This window comes from Gorilla gorilla, chromosome 4, assembly GCF_029281585.2.
Source record: "Gorilla gorilla gorilla isolate KB3781 chromosome 4, NHGRI_mGorGor1-v2.1_pri, whole genome shotgun sequence".
In the NCBI taxonomy this organism is placed as follows: Eukaryota; Metazoa; Chordata; class Mammalia; order Primates; family Hominidae; genus Gorilla; species Gorilla gorilla.
Window position 1 is genome coordinate 180,232,338 of NC_073228.2, and position 22,908 is coordinate 180,255,245.

The 22,908-nt window shown below is 42.4% G+C and overlaps 1 protein-coding gene across 3 annotated transcripts in view; it reads left to right on the forward strand.

Annotated features, from left to right (window-relative positions):
* The window catches only part of FAF2 (Fas associated factor family member 2), a 61,879-nt gene that overhangs the window by 5,109 nt on the left and 33,862 nt on the right, over window positions 1–22,908 (forward strand). The gene's annotated exons all lie outside the window — the stretch shown is intronic.

Genomic DNA, 22,908 nt, shown 5'->3' on the forward strand with positions numbered 1-22,908 from the left:
TTAAAGGAGTTATGCAGGCCAGCAGAGGAAGAAATGATCCCTTTTCTGCTTGCACAGGAGGAAGAAATTTATGACCCTCATCCTTTTAAATGATAGCCTGAGCGCTGGGCTGTGGAATCAAATTTATAAATCATTTTGAAAATCTTTATTTTGGCTTCACCTGACTATATTGCCTAAAGGAAAAAAAAAACACATGGTGCTTTTTGTTCATGTATTTAAAACAGAACACACAGTGGTCCATTTGAGGGTTTTTTGCCAGATAATTTGGCACTGTTGAGAAAACAAGAGCTTTGAAAATCCAGGCAAACATGACTTAACTTTTCAACAGCTTCTGGTGAGTTCTGTGATCTTGAACAGGTTCTCACTTCTTTGAACCTCTTTCATTTTCTATAAAATGGAGATACTGGCCAGGCGCAGTGGCTCACACCTGTAATCCAAGCACTTTGGGAGGCTGAGGCTGGCGGATCACGAGGTCAGGAGTTCGAGACCAGCCTAGACAACATGGTGAAACCCCGTCTCTACTAAAAATACAAAAAAATTAGCTGGGCGTGGTGGCAAGTGCCCATAATCCCAGCTACTCGGAAGGCTAAGGCAGGAGAATTGCTTGAACCTGGGAGGCGAAGGTTGCAGGGATCCGAGACCGCACCACTGCACTCCAGCCTGGGCAAGAGCGAGACTCTTAAAAAAAAAAAAAAATTGGAGATACTATTATCTAGTTCACAGCATTCTTTTTATTTTTTACTTTAAAAAATCTAGTAGGCTGGGTGCCATAATCTCAGCACTTTGGGAGGCCGAGGCAGGCAGATCACTTGAGGCCAGGAGTTCGAGACCAGCCTGACAAACATGGTGAAACCCAGTATCTACTGAAAATATAAAAATTAGCCAGACATAGTGGCATGCACCTGTAATCCCAGCTACTCGGGAGGGTGAGGCAGGAGAATCACTTGAATTCTGGAGGCGGAGGTTGCAGTGAGCCGAGATCGTGCCATTGCACTCCAAGCCTGGGCAACAGAGTGCGACTCCGTCTCAAAATAAATAAATAAAAATAAAAATACAAAAAAAGTTAGCCAAGTGTGGTGGCACAGGCCTGTAATCCCAGCTACTCAGGAGGCTGAGGCATGGGAATCACTTGAACTCAGGAGGTGGAGGTACCAGTGAGCCAAGATCGTGCCACTGCACTCTAACCTGGGCAACAGAGCCAGATTCTGTCTGAAAAAAAAAAAAAAAAAATCTAATAATACATGCTTGTTGGAAGTTAGCAACATACAATTGTATTTTAAAAAGTAATCAAATCTTATTTCCCCATTTTAATTCCAGGTTTGTTGTTTATCTTTGTGTATTTTTGTCTTCTGCATACACAGCTTAATGTGGAAGCTCTCTTAACCTTAACCTTCACTTCACTGATTAATTGGAGCAGATATCCTCCTTTTCCTAAACTCTATTCTGTAATATGTTCAAGCATTTCTGCAAACTCTCCTCTGTAATGCACTCAAGTGTCTCACCAGTCGAGTTGTATTCCTGACAAGAGGCAGTTATATTTGCTCCCAAACTAGTGTGTGCTGGTTATGTTTGTCACGTGCGTTTAATTAAACACTACATAAACCTGTAAAATACCAGTGCAAAAAGAGTTTTCATTGATACAAAAACTAAATTAAAAGCTTTAAACAGGCTCTGTCTGGGGAAATTGCTAAAAAAAAAATTGTTGTTTAGTTAGGTGTGGGCAAGTTAACTGTAAATGACTTGGGGGAAATCATTGAGATACAACATTGTACACTTACTGCTTGGCAAGTGTTTAAGGTTGCACTCCACTTAAGGAAATCAAATCAGTATGGGTTATGCTAAAAAGATCCCAGCCTGGGCAACATGGTGAAACCTCATCTCTACTAAAACTACAACAAAAAAATTAGCTGGTCGTAGTGGCGCATGCCTGTGGGCCTGTGATCCCAGCTACTTGGGAGACTGAGGTGGGAGCATCACCTTAGCCCAGGAGGTGAAGGCTGCAGTGGGCTGTGATTGCACCACTGCACTCCAGCCTGGGTGACAGAGTGAGACCCTGTCTCAAAAAAAAAAAGTAAAAAATAGCCGGGCACAGTGGTGCACGCCTGTAATCCCAGCACTTTGGGAGGCTGAGGTGGGCAGATCACCTGAGGCCAGGAGTTTGAGACCAGCCTGGCCAACATGGTGAAACCCCATCTCTACTAAAATACAAAAATTAGCCAGATTTGGTGGCGGGTGCCTGTAATCCTAGCTACTCAGGAGGCTGAGGCAGGAGAATTGGTTGAACCTGGGAGGCAGAGGTTGCAGTGAGCCGAGGTCGCACCAGTGCACTCCAGCCTGGGTGACAGAGTGAGACTCCCTCTCAAAAAACTAAAAATAAAAACTAAAGAAGTTCCAAGGAGTGCTAGTGGATTCATTTCCTAAAGAAAAGGATAGGCTTTTATCAGAAACTTATGTTCATGTGAGTACTTTATGTTAAAATGAAATATTTACATAAATATTCATTTATGTAAAAATGAAAACATGTAAAATGTTAAAATGAATATTTTTATTACTTTGACTTCAGTTAATTGATTAGTTATGGGTCTCATTGGGTAAGAGAACTTCTGTCTTTGTCTTATAGAGATATGATTATATTATACTTAACTCTGCATAGCATAGGTAAGTAGTCATGAAGACTGACTGGGTTTGTTTGATTGAGACAGAGTTTTGCTCTTGTTGCCCAGGCTGCAGTACAGTGGTGTGATCTCAGCTCACTGCAACCTCCACCTCCTGGGTTCAAGCAATTCTCCTGCCTCAGCCTCCCGAGTAGCTGGGATTACAGGTGTGTGCCACCACACCCGGCTAATTTTTGTATTTTTAGTAGAGATGGGGTTTTGCCATGCTGGCCAGGCTGGTCTTGAATTCCTGACCTGAGGTGATCCGCCTACCTCGGCCTCTCAAAGTGCTGGGATTACAGGCGTGAGCCACCATGCCCGGCCCAAAATATATTTTTAAAACTTAAAATGAACAACTCAATCAAAAGGTAGGGAAAAGATCAGAACAGACAACTCACCAAAAAAGATATACAGATGGCATGTAAGCATATGAAAAGATGCTCAAATCTTTAAGGATTTGAGGTCCTTAAGGAATTGCAAATTAAAACAGCAATGAAAGAGGAACTCTCCTGAGCTCAAGCAGTCCGCCCACCTTGGCCTCCCAAAGTGCTGGAATTACAGGTGTGAGCCACTGTACCCAGCCTCAACTGGAATTTCTGTTCCACTGGTCTTCCCCTATATATGCCAATATTATGCTTAATTATAGAGGCTTATGATATATTTTGATCTGGAGGAACACTCCTGCCTCCACTCTGTTGCTCTTTTTCAGAGTTTTCCTGTTTATTTGCTCCTCTAAAAGAAATTTGTAATCAACTTTTTAAAGTTGAAATTTTATGAAATTTGTAAATGAACATTGTGATTGACATCTTTATGTTGCTGAATCTATTCAAGAACATAGTTATATCTTGGAAAGGTTTTGACATACTTACTCAGTAGTGTTTGCTGGCCTCCCTTTTTTGGGGTACTTCTTTATTTGACAAGTACAGACACTTATTATCAAGTTGGTTCAAAATGCGTTATTTTTTCAGAGTGGGCTGGGTATCGATATTTATGACCTCCTCTAAGTATTTAAGAGGAATATTTCTGAACCTTGCAAAGTAGTATACATTCTGATTACTCTGAGTAGCAGATTACCTTTACAGCAGATATTCTTTTAGAAGTAGGTCTTTGAGATGGGTATTGATAAAGATTAGTATTTTTTGTTTTGTTTTTTTGAGACGGAGTTTCGCTCTTGTTCCCAGGCTGGAGTGCAATGGCTCAACCTTGGCTCACTACAACCTTTGTCTCCTAGGTTCAAGTGATTCTTCTGCCTCAGCTTCCAGAGTTGCTGGGATTATAGGCGCCCACCACCACTTCTGGCTTATTTTTTTGTATTTTTAGTAGAGACAAGGTTTCACCATGTTGGGCAGGCTGGTCTCGAACTCTTGACCTCAGGTGATCCACCTGCCACAGCCTCCCAAAGTGCTGTGATTACAGGCGTGAGCCACTGTGCCCGGCCATAAAGGTTAATTCTGTCATTTTTATTTTGGACCATCTGAGGATTATTTCACATATTCAAGGATTCTAGTTGTCATTTCTCCAACATTGTATTTTTGCTTAAAATTAGTATCAAAAATGAAATAGTCATAAAACTGATTATTTGATTTGAACTGTTTTCAGGGGTGTGTGTGTGTGTGTGTGTGTTTAATACTACTGTTAGTGAGAGTGCCAGAAGTGATGAATAGCAGAAATCACCGTGAACACTTGGGGGGCCTGTGTGTGGGCCTTGGACTTTTCCACCAAGGAAATTATGAAAACTTTCTCACAGTCCTGGAATAAATTTGAAAGAGAACAATTTTTCATACTAAATACTGGGGAATATTTTTAAATGTGTGTTTGTAAATTCTTATTGGAGTTAAAGTCACAAAAAGTCACAGTCCTTAGTTAACCCTCTTGTCATATGCATTGCCACTGCCTTAGTTTATACTTCATTTCTCCTCTGGACTAAACTTGTATAACTGGTAGCCCACATTTAAAGTCTTCTCAATTCAGCCTTCCTACTTTTTCCAGAATATTTCTATTCTCTTTCTCTTCTCTTTTCACTCCTCTTCTCTCTTCTCTTCTCTTACTTGACAGAGTATCTGTCGCCCAGGCTGGAGTGCAATTGTACAGTCTTGGCTCACTGCAGCCTCCGCCTGCTGGGCTCAAGCCATCTTTCCAGCTCCCCTTCTTGTGTAGCTGGGACCACAGGCACGTGCCACCACGCCCAGCTAATTTTTGTATTTTTAGTAGAGATGGGGTTTCGCCATGTTGGCCAGGCTGGTATTGAACTCCTGGCCTTAAGTGATCCACCTGCCTTGGCCTTACAAAGTACTGGGATTACAGGCGTGAGCCACCACATCTGGCCTCAGAATAATATTTTTCTTTTTCTTCTTTTTTTTTTTTTTTTTTTTTGAGACGGAGTCTCACTCTCTCACCCACGCTGGAGTGCGGTGGCTCGATCTCGGCTCACTGCAACCTCCCAAGTTCAAGCGATTGTCCTGTCTCAGCTTCCCTAGTAGCTGGGATTACAGGCGCGTGCCACCACGCCCAGCTAATTTTTGTATTTTTTAAGTAGAGATGGGGTTTCACCATGTTGGCCAGGCTGGTCTCAAACTCCTGACCTCGTGATCTGCCCACCTCAGCCTTCCAAAGTGCTGGGATTACAGGCATGAGCCACCGTGCCTGGCCCAGAACAGTATTTCTAACAAAAATAATTGGAGTGGTATTGATTAGAGTAGCATAAAATTTTTCTTTGTACCTCATGGTCTGACTTCACTGTCAAACCTTATATTTTTACCCTTTCTATTTCTATTCCAGTGATACTTTTTAATTTCCCTAACATGTTATTCCTTCTCATGCCTCCCTTGCTCTTCCCTTGTCCTGAAATTTCTCCTTCCACTAGTTTTCAGCTCAGAACCTTGATTTCTTTCTTGATAAGTTCCCTGAAGGACTTAAGGATTTGTTTACTGGTGTGTAGTAATTGTCATAATAATAAAATAATTTACATGTCTTTTAACTCCACAGAGTTTTGGGGGGTTCAAACTGATTTCTTTGTTTTGTGCTTGCTGCATGATAGATGCTCAATTAATATTTGCTCAATGAATAATTCACCAGAAATCTCAATCCCAAAGAGTTTTTTGTTGGATTCTTTTTTTTCTCTTTCTCTTTGTTAAAGCAATTCCAACAGCATTAAGTATCCTATTTTTAGAAGAAAGAAGAAAGCCAAAATTCCAGTTAACCTTTTTTTTTTTTTTTTTTTTTCTTTTTGAGATAGGGTCTCACTCTGTCGCCCAGGCTGGAGTGCAGTGGCTCATTCATGGTTCACTGCAGCTCCAACCTCCTGGGCTCAGGCACTCCTCCCACCTCAGCCTCCCAAGTAGCTTGAACTATAGGCCCACGCCACCACACCCAGCTAATTTTTTTATTTTTTGTAGAGACATGGTCTCATTATGTTGTCCAGGCTGGTCTCAAACTCCTGGGTTCAAGTGATCTGCCTGCCTCAGCTTCTTTTTTGTTTGTTTGTTTTTTGAGCATTGAAAGTTAACCATATTCTCATCTTTGCAGCAGTGTAGGGGAAGGAGGTCTATATTAGGAACTTGGCAATTTGAGATCTCTGACAGTTACTTAATCCTTCCAGGCCTCAGTTTCTGTATCTGCAAAATGACATAGATATTTGTGTGGGTGCGGGTGTGGTTGTTTTGTTTTGTTTTTTCTTTCAACTTTCATTTTAGATGAGGGGGTACATGTGTGGGTTTGATACGTGAGTAAATTATTTGTTGCTGGGATTTGTTGTATGAATGATCCCATAGCCCAGATTGTAAGCATAGTGTCCAACAGTTAGTTTAATTTTTCAACACTTGCCCCCCTCCCACTCTACCCCATCTAGTAGTCCTCAGTGTCTATTGTTCTCATCTTTGTGTCCCTGTGTACTCAGTGTTTAGCTCCTACTTACAAGTAAGAATGTGGTATTTGGTTTTTTGGTTCTGCATTAATTTGCTTAGAATGACGGCCTCCGGCTACATCCATGTTGCTGCAAAGGATGTGATTTTGTTCTTTTTTATGAGTGCGTGGTATTCTATAGTGTATATGTACCACATTTTCTTTATTCAGATCACTGTTGATGGGCATCTAGGTTGATTCCATGTCTTTGCTATCATGAATAATGCTGTGATCAACATATGAGTGTGTGTCTTTTTGGTAGAACGAGTTATTTTCCTTTGGGTGTATACCCATTAATGGGATTGTTGGGTCAATTGATAGTTCTGGTTTTTTTCTTAAGTTCTTTGAGAAATCCCCAGACTGCTTTCCACAGTGGCTAAACTAACTTACATTCCCACCAGTGTTATATAAGCATTCGTTTTTCTCTGGCCTTGCCAATATCTAGTTATTTTTTGACTTTTTAGTAATAGCCATTCTGACTGGTACAAAATGGTAACTCATTGTGATTTTGATTTGCATTTCTCTAATGAGCGGTGGTGTTGACTATTTTTGGCCGTGTGTGTGTGTGTGTGTGTGTGTGTGTGTGTGTGTATATATTTTTTTTTTTTTTTTTTCCCTTAGGGTCTCACTTTGTTGCCCGGGCTAGAGTGTAGTGGCATGATCTCAGCTCACTGCAGCCTCTGCCTCCTGGCCCTGTAAATGTCTTCTTTTGAGAAGTGTCTGAGGCGGGTGTGATGGCTCACGCCTGTAATCCCAGCACTTTGGGAGGCTGAGGCAGTGGATCACTTGAGCTTAGGAGTTTGAGACCAGCCTGGGCAACATTGCAAGACCCCAACTGTACCAAAAATCCAAAAGATTCACCAGGCATGGCGGTGTGGGCCTGTGGTCCCAGCTACTTGGGAGGCTGAGGTGGGAGGATCACTTGAACCTGGGAGATGGAGGTTGCAATGAGCCAAGCAAGATGGTGCCACTGCACTCCAACCTGGGTGACAGAGTAAGACCCTTTGACTCAAAAAAAGAAAGAAGTGTCTGTTCATGTACTTTTGCACCCACCTCCCCTTTTTTTCTTCTCTTTTTTTTTTTTTTTTTCAGACAATGTTTTACTCTGTCGCCTAGGCTGGAGTGCAGTAGTGCCATCTTGGCTCACTGCAACCTCTGCCTCCCGGGTTCAAGCAATGTCTCTTGCCTCAGCTTCCTGAGTAGCTGGGATTACAGGCGCATACTAACATGCCCAGCTAATTTTTGTATTTTTAGTAGAGACAGGGTTTCACTGTGTTGTCCAGGCTGGTCTCGAACTCCTGACCTCAAGCAGTCCACCCACCTTGGCCTCCCAAGGTGCTGGGATTACAGGTGTGAGCCACTGTGCCCAGCTTTTTTTTTTTTTTTTTTTTTTTTGAGACAGGTTCTTGCTCTATCTCTCAAGCTAAAGTATAGTAATGTGATGATAGTTCACTGTGGCCTGAGAGTCCCAGCTCAAGTGTTCCTACCACTTCAGCCTCCAGAGGAGCTGGGACTACAGGTGTACACCACCACACTGGGCTAATTTTTTTATTTTTTTTAGAGATAGGGTCTTGCTGTGTTGCCCAGCCTGGTCTTGAACTTCTGATTTCAAGTGATCCTCCCACCTTGGCCTCCCCTAGTGATGGGGTTACTGGTATGAGCCACTCCGCCTGGCTTTTGCCAGTTTTTTTTAAATGGGGTTATTATTATTATTATTATTTGCTTGTTGAATTGTTTCTCATATATTCCGGATATTAGGCCTTTGTCAGATTCATAGTTTGCGAAGATTTTCTCCCATTTTGTCTGTTTACTCTGTTGATAGTTTCTTTTGCTGTGTAGAAGCTCTTCAGTTTAATTAGGTCCCACTTTCCAATTTTTGTTTTTGTTGCAAATGTTTTTGGGGACTTAGTCATAAATTCTTTGCCAAGACCAATGTCCAGAATGATACTACTAGGTTTTCTTGTAGGATTTTTATAGTTTTAGGTCTTACATTTAATGATTAATATTTTTAAACTTCACAGGGGTGTTATAAGAAAGCATCAGAAAAGCTAGGTGCAGTGTCTCACGCCTGTAGTCCCAACACTTTATGAGACTGAGGTGGGAGGATCACCCGAGGTCAGGAATTCGAGACCAGCCTGGCCAGTGTGGTGAAATCCCATCTCTACTAAAAATACAAAATCAGCCAGGCGTGGTGGCAAGCGCCTGTAGTCCCAGCTGCTTGAGAGGCTGAGGCAGGAGAATCGCTTGAACCCAAGAGACAGAGGTTGCAGGGAGCCGAGATTGCACCATTGCACTCCAGCCTGGGTGACAGAGTGAAATTCTGTCTCCAAACAAAACAAGAAAAAAGAGTGGATCAGAAAACACATACTATAGTGCTTGGTTAATTGATATTTAATAGACTGCGCGGTGGCTCATGCCTGTAATCTCAGCACTTTGGGAGGCCGAGGCAGGCAGATCATGAGGTGAAGAGATTGAGACCATCCTGGCCAACATGGTGAAACCCCATCTCTACTAAAAATACAAAAATTAGCCGGGCGTGGTGGCGCATGTCTGTAGTCCCAGCTACTTGGGAGGCTGAGGCAGGAGAATCACTCGAACCCGGGAGGCGGAGGTTGCAGTGAGCCGAGATCGCGCCACTGCACTCCAGCCTAACGACAGAGCAAGACTCCGTCTCAAAAAAATAAAATAGATGTTTAATAAGTAGTTGAATCTAAATCCTAGAGCATCCTCTCATGTCAAGTTTTAAGATTGAAAAGTGATAAATTTTTAACATTTTGTGACGACATTAAATTTTGCTAATATATACACATCTTACGCATGTGAAATTCTAGGGGTGTGATTTCAAGCTATTTTGAAACATAATGGCAGAATTTGTCAGCCTAGAAGGGGGGAGGGATGGGCAGGGAACAGACAAGGTCAAATTATTAGATTATTTTTGGAGGACCAATAAAGTTTGCTTTCCTATAGTGTTTTTCACAAAGAGGGTAACAGAAATACCTTCATTTCTCTTGAAACAATGTTTCTGCTTGAATCTGAGCGGTAAAGTCACATTTAGGAAAGGTTGAATATAGCCAACATACTTTTTGTTTGTGTTTGTTTTAGTGGAATTAAGTCTGTTAAGTGAAACAATCAATACTAGAATAGGAATTAATGGGGGCCGGGCCTGGTGGCTCATGCCTGTAATCCCAGCACTTTGGGAGGCTGAGGCGGGTGGATCACCTGAGGTCAGGAATTTGAGACCTGCCTGGCCAACATGGCAAAACCCCATCTCTGCTAAGAATACAAAAAAAATTAGCCAGGCATGGTGGCAGACTCCTGTAATCGGGAGGGTGAAACAGGAGAATCGCTTGGCCCGGGAGGCAGAGGTTGCAGTGAGTCAAGAGGTATCACTGCACTCCAGCCTGGGCAACAGAGTGAGACTCCATCTCAAAAAAAAAAAAGGAATTAATGAAAGATAATTTATTTGGTTCCCCCAAAATCTAATTGTATTACTTCAGAACCTTTTAAGCTAGTTCAGACTCATCTCACAGTGCTTTACAAATGTCTCCTTAATGTGTCCTTCATGTTTCTTTTTTTTGCTCACTCAGATTCTGGAAGACCTCATGTTTCTCAATAGTAATATTAGCTAACCTGTTTTAATCTGCACAACCCAAGGAACTAAGCACTATTTTTATTTACATTTTACCAGTGAGGAAGCTAAACCTAAGAAAGATGCCTGAGGTTACGAAGCTAGTGTGTGGTAGAATTAGAATAAAAGGTTATTGCATGTTTTTGTTTTTGTTTTTTCCTTGAGACAGAGTCTTGCTGTGTTTCCCAGGCTGGAGTGCAGTGGCGTGATCTTGGCTCACTGCAACCTCTGCCTCCCGGGTTTGAGTGATTCTTCTGCCTCAGCCTCCTGTGTAGCTAGGATTACAGGTGCTCACCACCACACCTGGCTAATTTTTGTAGTTTTAGTAGAGACGGGGTTTCACCATGTTGGCCAGGCTGGTCTCGAACTCCTGACCTCAAGTGATCTGCCTGCCTCAGCCTCCCATAGTGCTGAGATTACAGGAGTGAGCCACTGCGCCGGGCCTTAAATTTTTCTATTGCTGCTGCACAAATTAAAATTGCTTGTGTCTCTAACTTTCCAACAAAGCTCAGCCACTTCTTCCACTTATTGTTTTTTTTCTGTTTCTTTTTTTTGTAGAGACAGGGTCTCACCATGTTTCCCAGGCTGTCCTTAAGGCCTTAAGGCCTCCTGCCTTGGCCTCCCAAAGTGTTGGGATTACAGGTGTGAGCTGCCACACCCAGCCCCCACCTATTTTAATTGCTTGGATAAAGAATATTGTGGGGGGTTTTTTGGAAATGTTTATTCATGTGGTATTTATGTATATTCGAATATTTATACAGTAAACATCCACGCTTGTGTAATGCCATTTGGGTCTAATCAGTTATCAAATATTTGAGAATCTATTATTTAAGGTTAAGGTATGGTTATATCTTGATTTGCACAGACCATTTGGTTCCACTTCTGGTGTTTCCAAGCTGATTCTTTTTTTTTTTTTTTTTTTTTTTTTTTTTTTGAGACAGGGTCTTGCTCTGTCACCTGGGCTGGAGTACAGTGGCACAACCATAGCTCACTGTAGCCTCGACCTCCCGGACTCAAGTGACCCTCCCACATCAGCCTCCCAAGTGGCTGGGACTACATGCATGTATCACCATGCCCGGCTAATGTTTTTATTTTCTGTAGAGATGGGTCTCACTGTGTTGCCAGGCTGCCAAACTGATTCTAAGTGAAAATTCTTCGAGGGATATTAGTATTTTTTTTTTAAAGACCTTCCCTTATGTGAAGTTGTGAGGTTAAATTTTCTTTTTTTCTAGAAGCAGAACCTTTCAAAGCCTTTACAAGATTATATTGCAGATTTCTAAAAGGGGTATTTGAAAAGAGGTATTTGATAGGCACTTTCTTTTTTTTTTGAGACAGAGTCTCGCTGTATTGCCCCGGCTAGAGTGCAGTGGTATGATCTCAGCTCACTGCAACGTCCACCTTCCAGGCTCAAGTGATTCTCTTGCCTCAGCCTCCTGAATACCTGGGATTACAGGCATGCGCCACCACCACGCCCAGCTAATTTTTGTATTTTTAGTAGAGACAGGGTTTCACCATGTTGGCCAGGCTGGTCTTGAACTTCAGACCTCAAGTGATCTGGCCGCTTCAGCCTCCCAAAGTGCTGGGATTACAGGCGTGAGCCATGGAGCCTGGCCAGATATGTACCATTTTCTAGTCTTATTTGACCCCAAACCCTTTGTCCATAGAGAAAAACTGTATCAACATGTTTGTTGATCTTGTGCCTGAAGCAGAACAGTTTTATATACGTCTGTGGGCTGATATTCAGCTACTAGTATATACAGTAAAGAAACTGAAATTTTCTTTTTCTTTCTTTTTCTTTTTTTTTTTTTTTGAGTTGGATTTTGGCCCTTGTCATCCAGGCTAGAGTGCAATGACACAATCTTGACTCACTGCAGCCTCCACCTCCTGGATTCAAGCAATTCTCCTGCTTCAACCTCTTGAGTAGCTGAGATTGCAGGCACCTGCCACCATGCCTGCCTAATTTTTGTATTTTAGTAGAGACAGGGTTTCACCATGTTGGCCAGGCTGGTCTCAAACTCCTGACCTCAGGTGATCTGCCCTCCTTGGGCTCCCAAAGTGCTGAAGTTACAGTTATGAGCCACCATGCCCAGCCCAGAAATTGAAATTTTCTGAATTAAGGATTTACTGAAAGCTATTTTAGCTGGGCACAGTGGCTCATGCCTGTAATGGGTACCTGGGAGGCTGAGGCAGGAGAATCACTTGAACCCAGGAGGCAGGGATTGCAGTGAACCGAGATCGTGCCACTGCACTCCAGCCTGGGCAACAGAGCGAGACTTCATCTCAAAAAATAAGAGAAAAGAAAACGATTTCAAGTAATAATGGGAGGCATTTTGGCATGAGAGAGAATCTGGACTTTGGAAGTAATTAATCTAGATTTCAGTCTTCGCTCCACCATTTACCATTATCTAGATGTTCCTAGACAAGGCATGTAACTTTTTGAATCTTTGGCTTTCTCAGTGATGAAAATAAGGGTTTCAATACTTACAGTATCTATTTTATTACACGGTAATAGATGTTTAGTAAATGGGAGCTGCTGGTACTTAATTTGGAGTATCAGTAATTAAATGTGAATAATAAAGATCTGAGTGTGTGTAAGAGTTTAAATTACTTTAGATCAGAGCCTAGCCATGATCACTTAATTTCCTGAACAGATTTCAGATTTTATTTCTCCTGCTACTATCAGAGAAGGCATACTGCCTATTACATAAAGCAAAGCAAAGCTGTCTGTGTGGTCGGAAGGAGAGAACAAAGATTCCTAGTTTTTGCCAAGTTTCTCTCTGGGAATAACTGAAAACAAGACCTAAAATATGCATTCTTAGCAAGCTAAAACCAACAAGCCAATTGGAATTTAGAGAGTACTTAAATCTCAGCTGAGATTTCACACCAACCCCGTGCAGCGTTTGTTAGTATAAACAGATGAGATATGGAAAGATAAACTCCACTTAGGAAAATGAGGAGATTACACCCTGGTTACCCAATCCCTATCCAAATAGCTGTTTGAGCCATCTGGTTAAAATACTACACACCATCTATTATTGTTTGTGATACCTTCTTTGAGTCATGCTTTAGCAAGAGATAGATCGGGATCACAGTATTTCAAAAGCTAGTCTGCAAGTGACTGACACCTTCTTGTCTTCTGACTTGGGAGAGGAGGAAGTTTGACCAAAGCTGCAGTAGGAAAGTAGTTCACACACTTCTGCAATCTCCCGTATACATTTTACTAGATGTTTGACCAAAGCTGAAGTAGGAAAGTAGTATAGAATAGTTCACACACTTCCCCAGTCTCCCCTGTGCATTTTACTAGAGATTGATTGGGGTTCAGTCTCTAGTAAGATGCCCCAAAAGTAAATAATGCCTTTCTCCCACTGATACTATCAGGTAATTACATTTTTAACTTCTGTAATTAAATGCAGTGCTCTCCAAAATCCTTGGGAAGTCAGTTTATGGAAGGGGAGTCATCTCTGAAGGGAGGAGGAAGGAGGGAAAGGATCACGGAGCAAGGGATTTTTCTCAGTAAGACAGACTGGGATGGGCCTGCCCAGTGGCTGTTTTTTTTTTCCTTTTTTTTTTTTTTTTTTTTGGTCACCTGTCTGTCCCAGACCAGTGGGGGATTTATGGTAGCAATTGATGACATTAGACACTCGGCCCTGAAAGATTAGAGAGAGAAGGGGGTGCCATAGTTAACTTTTGTATCCATTGCAGCTAATTTGTACAATGCTATCTCAAGCCACCTTAGATGTCAGTAGACTTTTTTTGTTTTGTTTTGTTTTTTTGAGTCAGTGTCACTCTTTTTGCCCAGCCTAGAGTGCAGTGGTGCCATCTCAGCTCGCTGCAACCTTCATCTCCCAAGTTTAAGCGATTCTTGTGCCTCAGCCACCCGAGTAGCTAGAGATTACAGGCATGCACAACCACACCTGGCTAACTTTTTTGTATTTATACAGAACCGGGTTTTGCCATGTTGGCCAGGCTGGTCTCAAATTCCTGGCCTCCCAAAGTTCTGGGATTATGGGCGTGAGCCACCACACCCAGCCAGATGTCAGTAGATCTTAATGTAAACCAGAGTTCTAAAGAGCATGCCAGTTTTAGCTGACCTTTATTAAGCACTTACTGTATACCCAAATTGGTATGGGATACTTTCACATAATTCTTTTCAAAGATTCAGTATTCTCAATTGATAATGGGCAAGATAGCAATATCTGTCTTACAGGATTGTTGAGGAAAATGTGAAGATAGCTATGTTAGTTCCTGACACAGAGTAGGAATAAATGTGTAATAATGAGAAGATCAGTGTTTAAGAAACTAGAAGGCTGGGTGTGGTGGCTCACACCTGTCATCCCAGCACTTTGGGAGGCTGAGGGTGGTAGATCACCTGAGGTCAGGAGTTCAAGACTAGCCTGGCCAACATGGTGAAACCCTGTCTCTATTAAAAATACAAAAATTAATCGGGTGTGTTGGTGGGCACTTACAATCCCAGCTACTTGAGAGGCTGAGGCAGGAGAATCACTTGAACCCTGGAAGCGGAGATTGTGGTGAGCTGAAATCTTGCCGCTACACTCCAGCCTGGACGACAAGAGTGAGAATCTGTCTCAAGAAAAGAAAAGAAACTAGAGAGATATAAACAAAAGTTGATTGTTAGACTGAGGAAGGATTCATTCATTTATTCAGACATTTCCTATTTTATGCCAAGGCATTGCACTGGGTCTTGGGAGTATAGAAGTAAATAGAGGCTGGGCGCAGTGGCTCATGCCTATAATCCCAGCACTTTGGGAGGCCGAGGCAGGTGGATCACTAGGTCAGGAGATCAAGACCATCCTGGCTAACACGGTGAAACCCCATCTCTACTAAAAATACAAAAAATTAGGCGGGCGTGGTGGTGGGCGCCTGCAGTCCCAGCTACTCGGGAGGCTGAGGCAGGAGAATGGCATGAACGTGGGAGGTGCAGCTTGCAGTGAGCCGAGATCACGCCACTGCACCCCAGCCTGGGCGACAGAGCAAGACTCCGTCTCAAAAAGAAAAAAAAAAATAGAAGTAAATAGATTCCCTCCTCAAAAGAAAGTTCCTTTTAAAAGAGAATTATGGAGCTGGGCACATTGGTTCACACCTGTAATCTCACCACTTTGGGAGGCTGAAGTGGGAGGATCACCTGAGGTAAGGAGTTCAAGACCAGGCTGAGCAACTTAGTGGGACCCCACCAATCTAGCCCCCAAAAAAAACAAAAAAAAAGGTGGGTATGGTGGTACGTGCCTGTAGTCCTAGCTACTTGGGAGGCTGAGGCAGAAGGAGTACTTGAGCCCAGGAGCAGATGGTTACAGTGAGCTATGATCATGCTACTGTACTCCAGAGTGAGTGACAGAGAGACCCTGTCTGTAAAAAATATAAAAAATTTTAGGCTGGGCGTGGTGCCTCATACCTATAGTCCCAGCACTTTGGGATGCCAAGGTGGATGCATCACCTGAGGTCAGGAGTTCGAGACCAGCCTGGCCAACATGGTGAAACCCTGTCGGTACTAAAAATACAAAAATTAGCTGGGCGTGGTGGCATGTGCCTGTAATCCCAGCTACTCGGGAGGCTGAGGTAGGAGAATCACTTGAACCCAGGAGGCGGAGGTTGCAGTGCGCCGAGATCGCACCATTGTACTCCAGCCTGGGCGACAGAGCGAGACTCCATCTCTAAAAATAAAAATAAAAAATTGTAGAAAAAGAATTATAATTGGAGTTCTGAAGAAATTACTTTAGTAGGAAGTTGAAGCCTGTGACTGATGTTAAGTCTAACATTCCTCTGCTTCTCTGTTTTACCTCTCTTCCAGAAATGCTGATAGCCAAACATTATTTTATTGCTGAGCAGAGAATTGGTAGCAAAGCTAATGGAATGTCTCCAGCCAAAACTGCAATATTCTTTCTCTCTGAACAAAGCTGGCATTGCAAAACTTAGGTTGGCACTGAAATGGCAATGAATATTGGCCTGAGACATACTTAGCATTTGACTTATGTTGAATCCAGCCCTTCCAGTGTAAATTGGAATAGTCCTTTTCAAATGCATTTTGGCACTGTGGGTCAAGAACTTTAAAAATAATGTATATTCTTTGGCTCCAAGTTTTACCTAGATCCAGAAGAAATCCTAAATAGAGGCAAACTTTATAAATAGTAGTGTTCATCATAGTGCTGTTTTAATAGTGAAAATTGGAAGCAGCCGTAACATCTATATGTAAATTGTTGTAGCCAGTTAGAGTATTGTATAACCATGGTTATGAAGAGTGTATTAAGTTTATGAAGAGTTAGAAGGGAGTATTTCGTAAAATAATGTGCAAAATTATAAATATCTGAAAGAGAGGAGTCTCACACAGGTAAGAGAAAATAGAGAAGGCTCCTCAAACCTTGACTTGTATGTAGTGATGTGAGAGGGTGGGGTGGAAAAGTTGGTTTTCCAGCCAGGAGAGAAAACACCAGAAGATTCCTGTAAAGATCAAAGGCAGAGATGAATGGATTTTCCTCAGCATGCATACAGTCTAGAATGGAGAAGAAAAGACCATTAGACAGTTTCCCCTATAATAATTTTATTTAATTGTAAAAGAGGTTGAATTAAGCCCTAAACCTTTCCTTGGAGTGTGGGGAACTGGAAGGAAATTTGTAAATGTAAACCAGTTGTATTACTAATGGTTGGAACCACCACAGGGTAGCCTCTCACCCTACCCCATTTCTAATCTTTCTCTAATATTTAAACTTTGCCAGCCGGGTGCGGTGGCTCACGCCTATAATCCCAGCACTTTGGGAGGCTCAGGCGGGCGGATCACCTGAGGTCGGGAGTTCGAGACCAGCCTGACCAACATGGAGAAACCCCGTCTGCACTAAAAATACAAAATTAGCGGGGCGTGGTGGCACATGCCTGTAATCCCAGCTACTCGGGAGGCTGAGGCAGGAGAATCACTTGAACCCGGGAGGTGGAGGTTATGGTGAGCCAAGATCGCGCCATCGCACTCCAGCCTGGGCAACAAAGAGCGAAACTCTGTCTCCAAACATATAAATGAATAAATAAACTTTACCTAACTTATACTAGGTTTAAAAACACACACACACACAAAAACTGATAGAAAACCCAGGTAACCAACCCTGTCTGAGTTATGAATGCAACTGTTTCCAGACAGTGAATGCCAAATGAGTTCAGCACACTAGCTTACTTTGGCTTTTTTAAGAGATCACTAGAAAACGATCCTGCTGACTAGCAGTGAGGTCAGGTAGTTCTCACACAACGCATTTAATGTGATGAAATAGTGTTTTTACCTTCATCTGGTAGTCTATTTCCACTTTTTCCCATTCTTTTTACTTTTTTAAAGCCACTCAAATTTAGCAATGAGGGATTATATATCTCTTGTTTCTTTTAGATAGATTTACTTTACCATACATAAAAATTTCTCACAAAGGCAAATAGCTTACCTCGTTCTTTGTAAATAACACCATAATTCCATTTGCGTAAGCCTATGAGTACACCTTAATATTTCTCTTCCACCCCCACGTTTAATCTATCACCTGATCGTTTTGGCCCTACCTCTAAAATAAACCCCAAATATGTCCATTTTCTGTTTCACTGCTGTCATTCTATTCTATGCCATCATTCTCTTTTCCCTGGACTTCATCTATATAATCTTGCTGGTGTCTTGCTGTCTTTCATGCCTTCTACAATTACTTCATATGCAAACAGGAATTACTTATTTTAAAATGTGCATATGATCATGTCACATGTCACTGGCACTAAATTTAGAATGAAGGGTCTGGGTTAGTGATTCTCATCCCTCTCTGTACATTCTTTTTTTTTTTTTTTTTTTGAGACAGAGTTTTGCTCTTGTTGCCCAGGCTGGAGTGCAATGGTACGATCTCAGCTCACTGCAACCTCTGCCTCCCGGGTTCAAGCGATTCTCCTGCCTCAGCCTCCCGAGTAGCTGGGATTACAGGTGCCCACCACCACGCCTGGCTAATTTTTGTATTTTTAGTAGAGACGGGGTTTCACCATGTTGGCCAGGCTGGTCTCGAACTCCTGACCTCAGGTGATCTGCCCACCTCGGCCTCCCAAAGTGCTGGGATTACAGGCATGAGCCACCACGCCCGGCCTCTTTTTTTTTTTTTTTTTTGAGATGGAGTCTCACTCTGTCATCTGGGCTGGAGTGTAGTGGTGCGATCTTGGCTCACCGCAACCACCTCTGCCCTCCGGGTTCAAGCAGTTCTCCTGCCTCAGCCTCCCCAGTAGCTGGGATTACAGGCACCCGCCACTATGCCCAGCTAATTTTTTGTATTTTTAGTAGAGACAGGGTTTCACCAGGCTGGTCACAAATTCCTAACTTCGTGATTCGCCCCCCCTCGGTCTCCCAAAGTGCTGGGATTACAGGTGTGAGCCACCATGCCCAGCCCCTATCTGTACATTCTAATCACCCGTGTTAAGTTCCCTTTCCCTATAGGAAATAAACATGACCTTTTCCTAGGCACTACCTTCAGAGAATCTGGTTAAATTGTTTGGATTGGAGGGTCCAGACATCTGTAGGGTTTTAATTTGTTTTGAGTTTTTTTTTTTTATTTTTTTGAAACAGAGTCTGACTCCGTCTCCCAGGCTAGAGAACAGTGGTGCTATCTCAGCTCACTGCAACCTCCGTCTCCCGGGTTCAAGCGATTCTCCTGCCTCAGCCTCCTGAGTAGCTGGGATCACAGGCGCACACCACCGTGCCCAGCTAATTTTTGTATTTTTAGTAGAGATGGGGTTTCACCATGTTGGTCAGCCTGGTCTCGAACTTCTGACCTCATGATCTGCCCGCCTCAGCCTCCCAAAGTGCTGGGATTACAGGCGTGATCCACCACACCCAGCCTGTTTTTGTTTTTTTTAAGCAGAGAACAGGGTCTTGCTATGTTGTTCAGGATGGTCTTGAACTTCTGGGCCCAAGTGATCCTCTTACCTTGGCCTCCCAGAATGCTGGGATTACAGGTAATGAGCCACTGCACCCGGCTTGTAGCATTTTTTAAAAAGTTCCTTCGTACAGGCTCACCATGGTGGCTCATGCTTTGGGAGGCTGAGGTGGGAGGATTGCTTGAGGCCAGGAGTTTGAGACCAGCCTGTTCAACATAGTGAAATCTTCATCTCTACAAAAAAAAAAAAAAAAGAAAGAAAGAAAGAAAGAAAAATAGGGCTCATATGGTTCTTATACAGGTAAAATGGAAAAATATTGCCTGAAATGAATGATCTTTCCCCTGCCTACTTCTCAGACCTTATCTGTCAACTTGCCAAGCTGGTTCTGTCTCCAATGTTTCCTCCCTTCTTGTTTCCTCCCTCCTTCAAGTTTTGTTTTACTTTTTAAATAAACTTGTCATTAGGAGAGATTTAGATTAACAGGAAATTGTGAAGATAATATAGAAAATTCCTAAAAATCTCACGCTGAATGTTTCTTACTAACACCTTGCATTATTAGTATGGTACACTTGTCAAAATTGATGAACCAATATTGATACACTATTATTAACAAAAGTCCATTCTTTATTCTGATTCTCTTAGTTTTTACCTGATACTCTTTTTGTGTTCCAGGATCCCATTTAGGGTACTACATACCATTTAGTAGTCACATCTTAGGTTCCTCTGGGCTGTGACAGTTTCTTGAGCTTTTATTGTTTTTGATGACCTTGACAGTTTTCAGGAGTACCAGTCAGGTATTTTGTAGAATATTTCTCAATTGATATTTGCCTAATGTTTCTCTCATAATTGGGGCTGGGATTATGGGTTTTTGGCAGGAAGATTACAGAGGTAAAGCGCGATTTTCACTACATCAAATCAAAGGTACTCTCAGCATGCTTTATCACTGTCGATGTTTTGGCCTTGATCACCTAGCTGCAGTAGCGTTGGTCAGGTTTCTCCACTGTTAATCCCCCCGCCCTGTTTCCGTTCTGTACTCTTTGGAAGGAAGTCATCATGCCTAGCCCCTCCTGGGAAGGAATGAAAAGTTATGTTCTACTTCCTTGAAGGTAAAGGTAAAATATCTACATAAGTTACTTGGAATTCTTCTGCACAGGATATTTTTCTATTCTCCGCAGTTTATTTATTCAGCCATGTATTTATATCATGCGTATTTATTTTATTGCTAAAATTGTTCGAGCTTTAGTCACTGGGATCTTTTTCAGTTGACTCCTCTATCCTTTGTTTTTCTTCGTAGAGATGAGATCTTGCTGTGTTGCCCAGGCTAGTATTGAACTCCTGGCCTCAAGCAGTCCTCCCACCTTGGCTTCCCAAAGTGTTAGGATTACAGGCATGAGCCACCACTCCCAGCCTCCTTTATCCTTTTGACCACAAGATTCTCTAGGCACATCTTATATATTTCCGGCCCCAGTCCTAGAATCAGCCACTTCTCCAAGGAGCCCTGATTCTTTTTATTAGAGAATGGTATTAGAAACCAAGATCTAGGTATTAGGTGTGCTTGCTACTGGGATGTTGTGGCTTGTAGGACCTTTCAGCTGACTGAGCAAGGGATGTACATGTATGTATACTAAACTGAGTTTTTCTGTATGCAGTCATCTGTATCTATATTAAGCTAAACATGAGTTGATGTTTCCAATTCTATCCATTACCACTCTATCCATTCTAGCCTTCTTCCTTTGGTTATCTGTCACCTCTCACTTCTACAGTCAGAAAACTGGCTTTCATCATTCACCATCTTTTTACTTAATTGTTCAAATCTGGGATACATATGCAGATATAGTGGCTTCAGAATTAATACGTATTCCCATGGAGAAAAATCTTATCAAGTAGAGGACAGTACTTATGTATAGTTCCTGTTGCCTTTAGTCTTATAGACTTCATTTCCAAAGTTTCTTAGGACCCCCCATCCCCCTTTGGTGAGGTTGTTTCACATATTTTCTAGACAATTAGATTCTTTTGTCAAAGTCTGTGTTCCATCCGGAGATCCTCTGATCTCTTAAATGATTTTTTAAATTTACATACATTAAGGTTCACTCTGCTGTAAAGGTCTGTGGGTTTTTATCTGTCTCACAGTTTTTGCATATGTTGGCCTTCTGCCTGGAATACTCTTCCCAGATATTTCCCCATGACTGGCCCCTTATCTTTCATTCAGATCTCTGCTCAAATATTATCTCCTTGAGGAAGCTTTCCTTGAGCACCCAATCTAAAGGAATCTTCTAGAACAAAATGAAAATTTTGTTAGTGTATTTTCTTCAGTATGTGTGGTTTGTTTTGACCAGTCTCCATTTACTAGGATGAAAATTTAAAGAGGGCAGGGACTGTATCTGTATCCTGGATATATAGTGAATGTATGTTGATATATGAATGAATAATCCTGTCCCAGGTGTGTCCAGCATCAGTTATTTCTAGGGCATAGTTTTAGTACTGATCAGTAGTAATTGAAAGCAGGCTTGTTCAGTTGGGTTTCCAGCTCACCCTGCTTCACTACTTAAAAAGTGTTTTGGTTATAAATTAGGTTAAGTGTTTCAGTATATTAAAGATGGCAGTCACTCTGTTCTCTCCTGCAATGTTTATAACCATTTATTTAAGGTTATTATTATTATTATTGAGATGAGGTCTGTCTGTTACCCAAGTTGGAGTGCAGTGGCGCAGTTTACTGCAGTCTTGACCTCCTCAGGCTCAGGTGATCCTGAATAGATGATCCTTCTTGAGTAGCTGGGACTACAGGCGCACCACCACACCCGGCTAATTTTTTTTGTATTTTTTATAGAGATGGAGTTTCTGTATATTGGCCAGGCTGGTCTTAACTCCTGGGCTGAAGTGATCCACCCACCTTGGCTTCCCACAGTGCTAGGATTGCAGGTGTGAGCCACTGTGCGCAGCCTAAAAGTTATTTTAGTGAGGGATTTATAATCTCTATTCCTACTTAGAATTACATATCAATACCGGCCGGGCATGGTGCCTCACGCCTGTAATCCCAACACTTTGGGAGGCCAAGGCGCGTGGATCACCTGAGGTGAGGAGTTCGAGACCAGCCTGGTGAAACCCCGTCTCTACTAAAAATACAAAAACTAGCCAGGCGTGGTGGCAGCCACCTGTAATCCCAGCTACTTGGGGAGCCAAGGCAGGAGAATCACTTGAACCCAGGAGGCGCAGGTTGCAGTGAGCCGAGACCGTGCCATTGCACGCCAGCCTGGGGGACAAGAGCGAGACTTCGTCTAAAAAAAAAAAAAAAAGAATTACTATCAATACCACAGATTTCCCAGCTCGGCTGTACATTAGAATCAGCTGAGGAGCTTTAAGAACAAACACTGCTTCCTGAGCTCTTTCCTGACTTACTGATTTTCAGGAAAATTCTACAAATTTGTAATGTTTTAACAACCAGCTTGGTATCTAGTCAGAACATTTGAAGTTAAAAAACCCCAGTAGCCAGGTATGGTGGCTCACGTGTATAATCCCAACACATTGGGAGGCCAAGGCGGGAGGATCGCTTGAGCCCAGGAGTTCAAGGCCAGCCTGGGCAACATGGTGAAATCCTGTCTCTACCCAAGAAAAATAGAAAAATTAGCCAAGTGTGGTGGCGCACACCTGTGGTTCCAGCTGCTCAGAGGCTGAGATGGGAGGATCATTTGAGAGCCGGAGACAGGTTGCAAGTGAGCCAAGATCGTTCCACTGCACTGCAGCCTGGACAACAGAGCCAGACAGAACCTGTCTTAAAAAAAAAAGCAAAAAACAAAAACAAAACAAAAAAAACAGTGTATTAATGTAAAGTGAGATTTTGTG